The sequence below is a fragment of the Procambarus clarkii genome, chromosome 13 (assembly GCF_040958095.1).
Source record: "Procambarus clarkii isolate CNS0578487 chromosome 13, FALCON_Pclarkii_2.0, whole genome shotgun sequence".
Lineage (NCBI taxonomy): Eukaryota > Metazoa > Arthropoda > Malacostraca > Decapoda > Cambaridae > Procambarus > Procambarus clarkii.
Window position 1 is genome coordinate 24,588,570 of NC_091162.1, and position 7,920 is coordinate 24,596,489.

Below are 7,920 nucleotides of genomic sequence, written 5' to 3' on the forward strand. Positions count from 1 at the left end.
TAGGGCTTACTAGCACCTAGACTGGGCAAAGTATTAGCTGCGGACAGCGGGACACTTGGGGACCGGCGCTGCACCCCCACCGCAGGCCAGCGGCCGGACCCCCCCCCCCCCCCCCCCGAAGGGCGAGTGCCAGCTGGCCGCGTGAGGCACTCAATGTAGCAGAGCAACAACGTCCCGTCTGACGTAGGATGTGAGCACTACTCTTCCGCCTGCCGTTTGCCATTATTTCTGATGTGGCGAGCCCGTCCCGAGACAGCTGGGTGCGGAGCGTAGTCATCTGAAGTCAAGCCTAGCGCCGAGAGGGCAGCGCGTAGGATCCTGGAGAAATCTCGCCTGGTGACAGGAGCGCTTGTAGGATCTGTGCTTGTAGGATCCGAAGAGTGTTGATTCCTGACCATGTAAGCGATACCTGGTCCAGTCGGAGCGTGCGTCGATTTTTTGTCGCGTAGCTCACCTCCCCCGGGCTGAAAGGTATAAGGCAGTAAGGGTGGGCAGAAGCGGCGTGCAGTGTTATCGTGACAGGCAAGAGCACAGACGAGAGGGAAACCCTAGCTGAATCAATACGGAGACGAAAAACGGGGGAGGGAGCCCGGCAGCAGGAATTAAGAGAAACCTTAATTAACAATCCTGGATGAATAAAGAGCATCCGAATAATTATACTGTAGCAATGAAGGGGGCTAACAAATCTAAGAATCTTCCAGCAAACGGAAGGGGGAAGTACCTTTGCTAAGAGCAAAGGTGGGAGAAAACCGGTAGGAGAACAGCAAGGAAGCACAAAGCAACTATAACAGGGTAAGACGAAACACTATAAATCTTGAATATAAACAATACATATACCAAGAAAGGGTATAACAACTAAGCAACATGTACATAAACAATAAAATGGAATAAGAACCAATTCTTAAAGCCAAATCTATAACATGCTTGTGTCCTAATCGGATGTAGAATGTGAGCGGGGAACATTACCCTTGGTCTCTATCCCATCTCTGCCTCCAGACGGGTGATTGGGCTGGATAGAAGCCAAGGAGTCTGCCTTAAGTGGCCGCTGAGTGTAGTCTTGTGTTGTCAATGAGCGTCTGCGAGCCGCAGCTAGTACGCCGTGAACTTCGGCAACATCTTTAGAACAGGAGCAAAGTGAAATCGACGGCAGGGAGCTGCCATTCAGTAACTGTAATAAGGATAATAATAAGAATACAATGTCGTAAATAATCGTACAATGAAGAATACAATGTAATATCGTAAATAACAGATGACGGCAAGTGCCGCAGAATGGAAGAAATTAAGAAAGCAACGCCAAACCATAATAACAATTTATATTTTAATAAAATAATACTGGAATGACAGTAACGGTACGGAATAATATTAATACTGCCATATAGCCCAGCAAATAAAGAGAAGATATGGCCCACTGCCTTTTGACGAAAGGCGGTGGAGTTTCTGACGGGGGAAGGAAGAGACAATTGCGCATCGCGTCCCGCAGGCGTGGTGCGGCCAGCCTGGGTGGCATAAAAGGCGCGGGAAGTCAGGTCCCGCTCTCACTCCCTCTCCCGACCAGGTCCAAGATTCACGAAGCGGCTCCACGCTCAGCACCACGCCTCATCGACACGTGGGCCAGTACCCTTACCACTTCTACGTTTTGTTTACTGTATACACGGGATTTCTCAAGCAATCGGGCTCCCTCTCCGCTACTATGGTCCCACAACTGATATTCTCCGATCCTTTGGGGCCTTCCACATCCCAGGCCGGTACCGCAGGGGCCCCCTGCCCTACCCAGCAAACCCTAAGGTAAGAGAGTTTCCTGTACAAGTTAGTCAGGACTACCCCCAGTGCTGGCGTGTGTTTGCGCCGTCCCTCGCGGCCCGTTCGTGCCGCTTAGCTAGTTCCCTAGGGCCTTCCGCCTGCTTGCCTCCCTGGGGTTGTGGCGTTCCTCCAGGTCGGGACGGGTGCGCTGGTTATCTGCGGCGACTTCATGTGGCCTGGTTTCGGTGGTCCTGTGCCCTGGGGCCCGGCCCTATTGCGTGCTCGGTGGACCATTCGTCCCAGGTGTGCCCTCCCCGGTTTGCTGTGCCCCTAGGCTTGCCCTAGGGGCCATGTTTCGCCCGCGCCTGGCCGTGCGTGCGCGGCCAGGCTCCTTCTGTCGTCTGGCATCGCCCTCTGTGGCGACGCCACGCGGCGGTTCCCGGGGTTCTGAGCCCTGGGGCCCAAGCCCGGTAGGCGGCGCCCACGTGGCTTGGAGCTCGGTGAAGCACTCGCCCCAAGGATGCCCTTCGTTTCCTTCCCCGTCCCAGGCGTTTTTCCCCGGAACCTGGTTTGTTGCGCCCTCTTGGCTGGCCCTAGGGGCCAGGGTTCGTGATGCGCTTGGACGTGCGTGACCGGCCAGGCTCCCTGCGAGCGTCCTGGCGTCACCCTGGTGGCGACGCCTCCTGGCCGGGTTTTTAGTTGTCTTTGTCCCTAGGGCCCGACCCTAGGGGCCCATGCCAAGGACGGCATCACCCACGTGGCATGGAGCTCCAGGAGCGCTTGCCTTGGGCTGTGTTCGCTTCCTTCCTGTCCTTCTCCCTTCTCGCCCTCGGGCAGGAGACGCCCTTGTGGCGGCAGTGCCCCGGTGGGTAGGCCCAACACTTTCTTGTTATTGGCTGACTTGCGTCAGCCGGTGTCGTCCGGCATGTTCTTCTGTTGTTTGTCCGGACGGTGATGCCCTGCTTGTTCGTCCCAGTTGTTTGTCCGTCCGGTGTTGCTCGTTTTGTCCGTATCTAGGCGTTTTGCCTGGCTGGGGTAGATCAGCCTGTTCGTTCCTAGACGTTAGTCTGGCTGGTGTAGCCCAGCCTGTTTGTCCTAGAAGTTTGTCTGGCTGGTGTAGCCCAGCCTGTTTGTCCTAGAAGTTTGTCTGGCTGGTGTTGCCCAGCGTGTTCGTCCCTAGACGTTTGTCTGGCTGGTGTAGCCCAGCTTGTTCGTACTAGACGTCTGTCTGGCTGGTGTAGCCCAGCCTGTTCGTCCCTAGACGTTTGGCCGCTTGGTGTAGCCCAGCTTGTTCGTCCCAGTTGTTGTCTGGCTGGTGTAGCCCAGCTCGTTCGTCCCAGACGTTTGTCTGGCTGGTGTAGCCCAGCTCGTTCGCCCCAGACGTTTGTCTGGCTGGTGTAGCCCAGCTCGTTCGCCCAGACGTTTGTCTGGCTGGTGTAGCCCAGCTCGATTCGCCCCAGACGTTTGTCTGGCTGGTGTAGCCCAGCTCGTTTCGCCCCAGACGTTTGTCTGGCTGGTGTAGCCCAGCTCGTTCGTCCCAGACGTTTGTCTGGCTGGTGTAGCCCAGCTCGTTCGCCCCAGACGTTTGTCTGGCTGGTGTAGCCCAGCTCGTTCGCCCAGACGTTTGTCTGGCTGGTGTAGCCCAGCTCGTTCGCCCAGACGTTTGTCTGGCTGGTGTAGCCCAGCTCGTTCGCCCCAGACGTTTGTCTGGCGGGTGTAGCCCAGTTCGTTCGTCCCAGACGTTTGTCTGGCTGGTTTAGCCTGCTTGTTCGTCCCAGTCGTTCGTCTGGCTGTTGAAGTCAGTCTGTTCGTCCCAGTTGTTTGCCTGACTGGTGTAACCCAGCTTGTTCTTCCCAGTCGTTTGTCTGGCTGTTGAAGCCCAGCGTGTTCGTCCCAGTTGTTTGTCCGGTCGGTGTAGCTCAGCTTGTTTGTCCCAGTCGTTTGCCTGGCTGGTGTAGCCCAGCTTGTTCGTCTCAGCTGTTTGTCTGGCTGGCGCAGCCCTGCTTGCTCGTCACAGACGTTTTGTCTGGCCGGTGGAGCCCGGCTTGTTCGTACACGGATGTTCAGTCTGGCCGGTGTAGCCCGATCTGTTCGTACCCAGTCGTCTGGGATGGCCGGTGTATCCCGGCTTGTTCGTACCCAGTCGTTTGGGCTGGCCGGTGTATCCCGGTTTGTTCGTCCCCAGGTGTTTGCTGGCCCCGGTGTCCCACGTTATGTTCGCCCCAGCCGTTTGGCCTGGTCGGGGTAGACCGGCCCGTTTGTACCTTGACGTCTCGTCCACTCGGTAGCCGCCTGTTGTTCCTGCACGTACACGTTCCCTCCTGTTTCCCTGTCCTGTCCTCCAGCGCAGGCGCATGCCGTCGGGCGGTCTGTCCGCTTGGGTGGGCTATGTTATGTTATTATCTTTTATTTAAGTTTCTAAATTAATTATTGCATTGTTCAGCTTAGTTATGCCTTGTATTTACTTACTATTCCTCTAGCAGCGTTAATGCAGTGTCCATTGCTGTGGGATACTCAACTATTTTTGTTTCACTTTTGAGAATATTATTGCTAGGCTAGCCATTCTCCCTTGATTAATACTGTTTTAATAACCATTCCATCCCTTGAACATTACAGTTTTACGCTATCCAAACCATACCATGCACATTACTGTTTATCCTACCATCTTATCCCTTGATTAATCCTGCTTTAAGCTACCAAATCTTCCCATGATTACCACTGTTTCTTTTATTTGTTCAGCTTATATGCAAGTACATTATATTACGGTCTTATTCTCTTATTAGAATATATTATTCCCCTCCCGTTCTCACTGTTCTGTTCTACTCCAGGGTAGGCGCATGCCGTAGAGCGGTCTGTCGGTTTGGGTGAGCTACGCCATGTTATCATTTATTTAAGTTCCCTAAATTATTTATTACTTTGTTCAGCTTTCAGTTATGCCTTGTATTTACTTACTATTCCTGTTGCAGCGTTAAGGCAGTGTCCATTACCGTGGGATATGCAAATAATTTTGTTTTCACTTTTGAGACTATTATTGGTTTACTCTAGACCATCTATTCCATGAATAAGTACTGTTTAATTAACCAATCTATCCCATGAACTTTACAATTTTAATCTATCCAAACTATACCATGCCTATATTACTGTTCAACCTAACCATCCTATACCTTGTATAGTCCTGCTTTAATCTACCCAAATTATCCATGATTATCACTGTTTACTCTTTTATTTGTTCAGCTTAAATACAAGTATATTATATCTTTTATTTGTTCAGCTTAAATACAAGTATATTATAATACGGTCTTAAGCTATTTACTTGTTCAGTTTCAGTTTGTCTTGTATTTACTCCGCTATTTATTCTGTTTCTAGCACTGCTTACGCCTTATGCCTTTCTTACTGTTTTGGCCTCGCTATGTTATTTATATTATTTAAGTTTCTAAGATTAATTTGTTACATAGTCCAGCTCCAGTTATGCCCGGTATTTACTTAATAACACTGTTGCAGTGTTAAAGCAGTGTACATTTCTAGTGGGATACTCAATTAATTTTGTTTTTACTTTTGAGATTATTATTGTTTGAATTCTTCTATACTATACCACGATTAATACTGTCTTAGTATAAACAAACTATACAATGAGTAATACGGTCTTATTATAACCAAACTATACCATGAATATTACTGTTCAATCTATACATGAATATTACTCTCTTAATCTATTTTAACTGCTCAGAGTTTATTACATTGGTTTTATTACGATAGCATTGGCTATGTCCGGTATTCTCAATCACTATGGACACTTAACTTTACCTTGCTTTTGTCTACTTGTGTATGTGACGGTTGCCGGTGCGGCAGCTGGGCCTCCCTGCCTGTTTTCCCCCGTTAGACCTGTCGATGCTTACTTTTTCTTTTTCCGCAGTAGCGAGAAGCCGGATCACGCAGCAACTGCAACACGGAAGAGGGCTCGGGCGACGTCGCGTGAGGACAACAGCGCAGTGGGGTGAGGACGCAGCCGACCTTCGCGTCGCCTCCCCCCCCTCGGGGGCCTCCTCGGGCGGCTCTGATGTGCACGGCGACCACACTTCCCAGAGGCCACTGCCGGCAAAGCGGCGGGTGGCACAGCGTCGCAGCCTCCACCTTTTTTGGCCGACGATTGGACGACGCTGCAGGCGCCCATCGCGCAGGCTCGGGGGCCCTCTCATGTCACAAGCCTTCAGGGCATGGGAACCACCGAGGCAGACCCTGCCGCGGCTGCTACAGCCGCCCCTGCCCCCCACCTTCACCGACCGTCGCCCACGGGCCAAGGCCAGGGGGCATAAGTCGAGGCGATGTGCGAGCTCCTCCAGTTTGTCCTCCTTCCTTCCTAGTTTTGTAGCGTAGTTGCTCTGCCTCCCTGAGGTTTCCCTCGCGGCCAGCGGGCACTCGCCCTTCGGGGGGGGGGTCCGGCCTGCTGGCCTGCGGGGTGGGGGTGCAGCGCCCGTCCCCAAGTGTTCCGCTGTCCGCAGCTACTACTTTGACTTTACAGACATTCTACTAGTAAGCCCTACCTTGTCAGGTAATTCCTTCCTTGGCGGCTCGGCCTCTGGCCTGGGGTTATTTTCTTCTCCAAATACATATCAGGCTTCCCCAGTCACTATGTTTTCTGCCGCCTGATTATTCTCCAGCTAGGGTTTCCCTTATGTTATGTTGTTCTCTTTGGTGTCCTGTTATACTTAGTATTAGATTTGTTACATTCGCCTCACTGCTAATTCTAGACATTAGGACATTAGGTTTCTGCAGAGTTTGTTACTAGGCTATAAGATTACGTTTTACTACGGGTGTACAATTTAAGATGTTTCGTGTACTTTGCGTTAGCCACGGCTATGTTATACATTTGTTAAGTCCTATTTAAAAGCCTGTTTTACTTCTGCAGAATTATTTATCATGTCAATAAAATTACGCCCCCAAGGCTTGGTGTCTTCCTTCCCCTGATCAGAAAATGGCCCACTGCCTTTTGACGAAAGGCGGTGGAGTTTCTGACGGGGGAAGGAAGAGACAATTGCGCATCGCGTCCCGCAGGCGTGGTGCGGCCAGCCTGGGTGGCATAAAAGGCGCGGGAAGTCAGGTCCCGCTCTCACTCCCTCTCCCGACCAGGTCCAAGATTCACGAAGCGCCCACCCTCCTCCCCCTTTCTGCTGGCTGCCAGTTCTCACGGTTCTGACTACGTCAGTCGTTGGTCCTCACGTTTTCCTCCCGTTTCACTGGGGATGGGTGGGGGGGGGGGTGCAGCGCCCGTCCCCAAGTGTTCCGCTGTCCGCAGCTATACTACTTTGACTTTACAGACATTCTACTAGTAAGCCCTACCTTGTCAGGTAATTCCTTCCTTGGCGGCTCGGCCTCTGGCCTGGGGTTATTTTCTTCTCCAAATACATATCAGGCTTCCCCAGTCACTATGTTTTCTGCCGCCTGATTATTCTCCAGCTAGGGTTTCCCTTATGTTATGTTGTTCTCTTTGGTGTCCTGTTATACTTAGTATTAGATTTGTTACATTCGCCTCACTGCTAATTCTAGACATTAGGACATTAGGTTTCTGCAGAGTTTGTTACTAGGCTATAAGATTACGTTTTACTACGGGTGTACAATTTAAGATGTTTCGTGTACTTTGCGTTAGCCACGGCTATGTTATACATTTGTTAAGTCCTATTTAAAAGCCTGTTTTACTTCTGCAGAATTATTTATCATGTCAATAAAATTACGCCCCCAAGGCTTGGTGTCTTCCTTCCCCTGATCAGAAAAATAGTATTAACGTAGGCCCTGGGCGGCTGCATCCCGGCACCGCTGCGTGCGTTGATGGTGATCAGAGGAATATCCGGCTCGCGTTCTCTTCCTCGCCGCAGTAGGGTGTGAAGGGGGGGGGGGGTTCCGGCTTGTCGTGGCTGCGAATAAAGGGAACAGAAGAAACCGGCAATGAGCGCCAAGCGGGCAGAGCGCAGTGGAAGGAATAGCGGTTGGAGGTAAGGGCCCCTAACCTAATGATAGATGAGGTAAAATTAAATAGAATACTATTACGTAGTAATAGTTTTGCGAGGGCAGCGGCGAGGGCAGGCGGAGTGAGGCGGAGCCCCATTGTGCGCCCGTATTTATACGGCCCCAAACTGCCCGCGCAACGCCGCGGGACGCGCTGCGCAATTGTTTCTTTCTCCCCCG

General features: G+C 51.6%; 1 long non-coding RNA gene across 1 annotated transcript; it reads left to right on the plus strand.

Annotated features, from left to right (window-relative positions):
• The first annotated feature begins 1,582 nt into the window (after positions 1-1,582).
• LOC138364272 (uncharacterized) lies at positions 1,583-7,477 on the plus strand. The gene is made up of 2 exons (XR_011228389.1): positions 1,583-1,785; positions 5,654-7,477. It is a non-coding gene; the product is annotated as an uncharacterized lncRNA (long non-coding RNA).
• Positions 7,478-7,920: the final 443 nt, after the last annotated feature.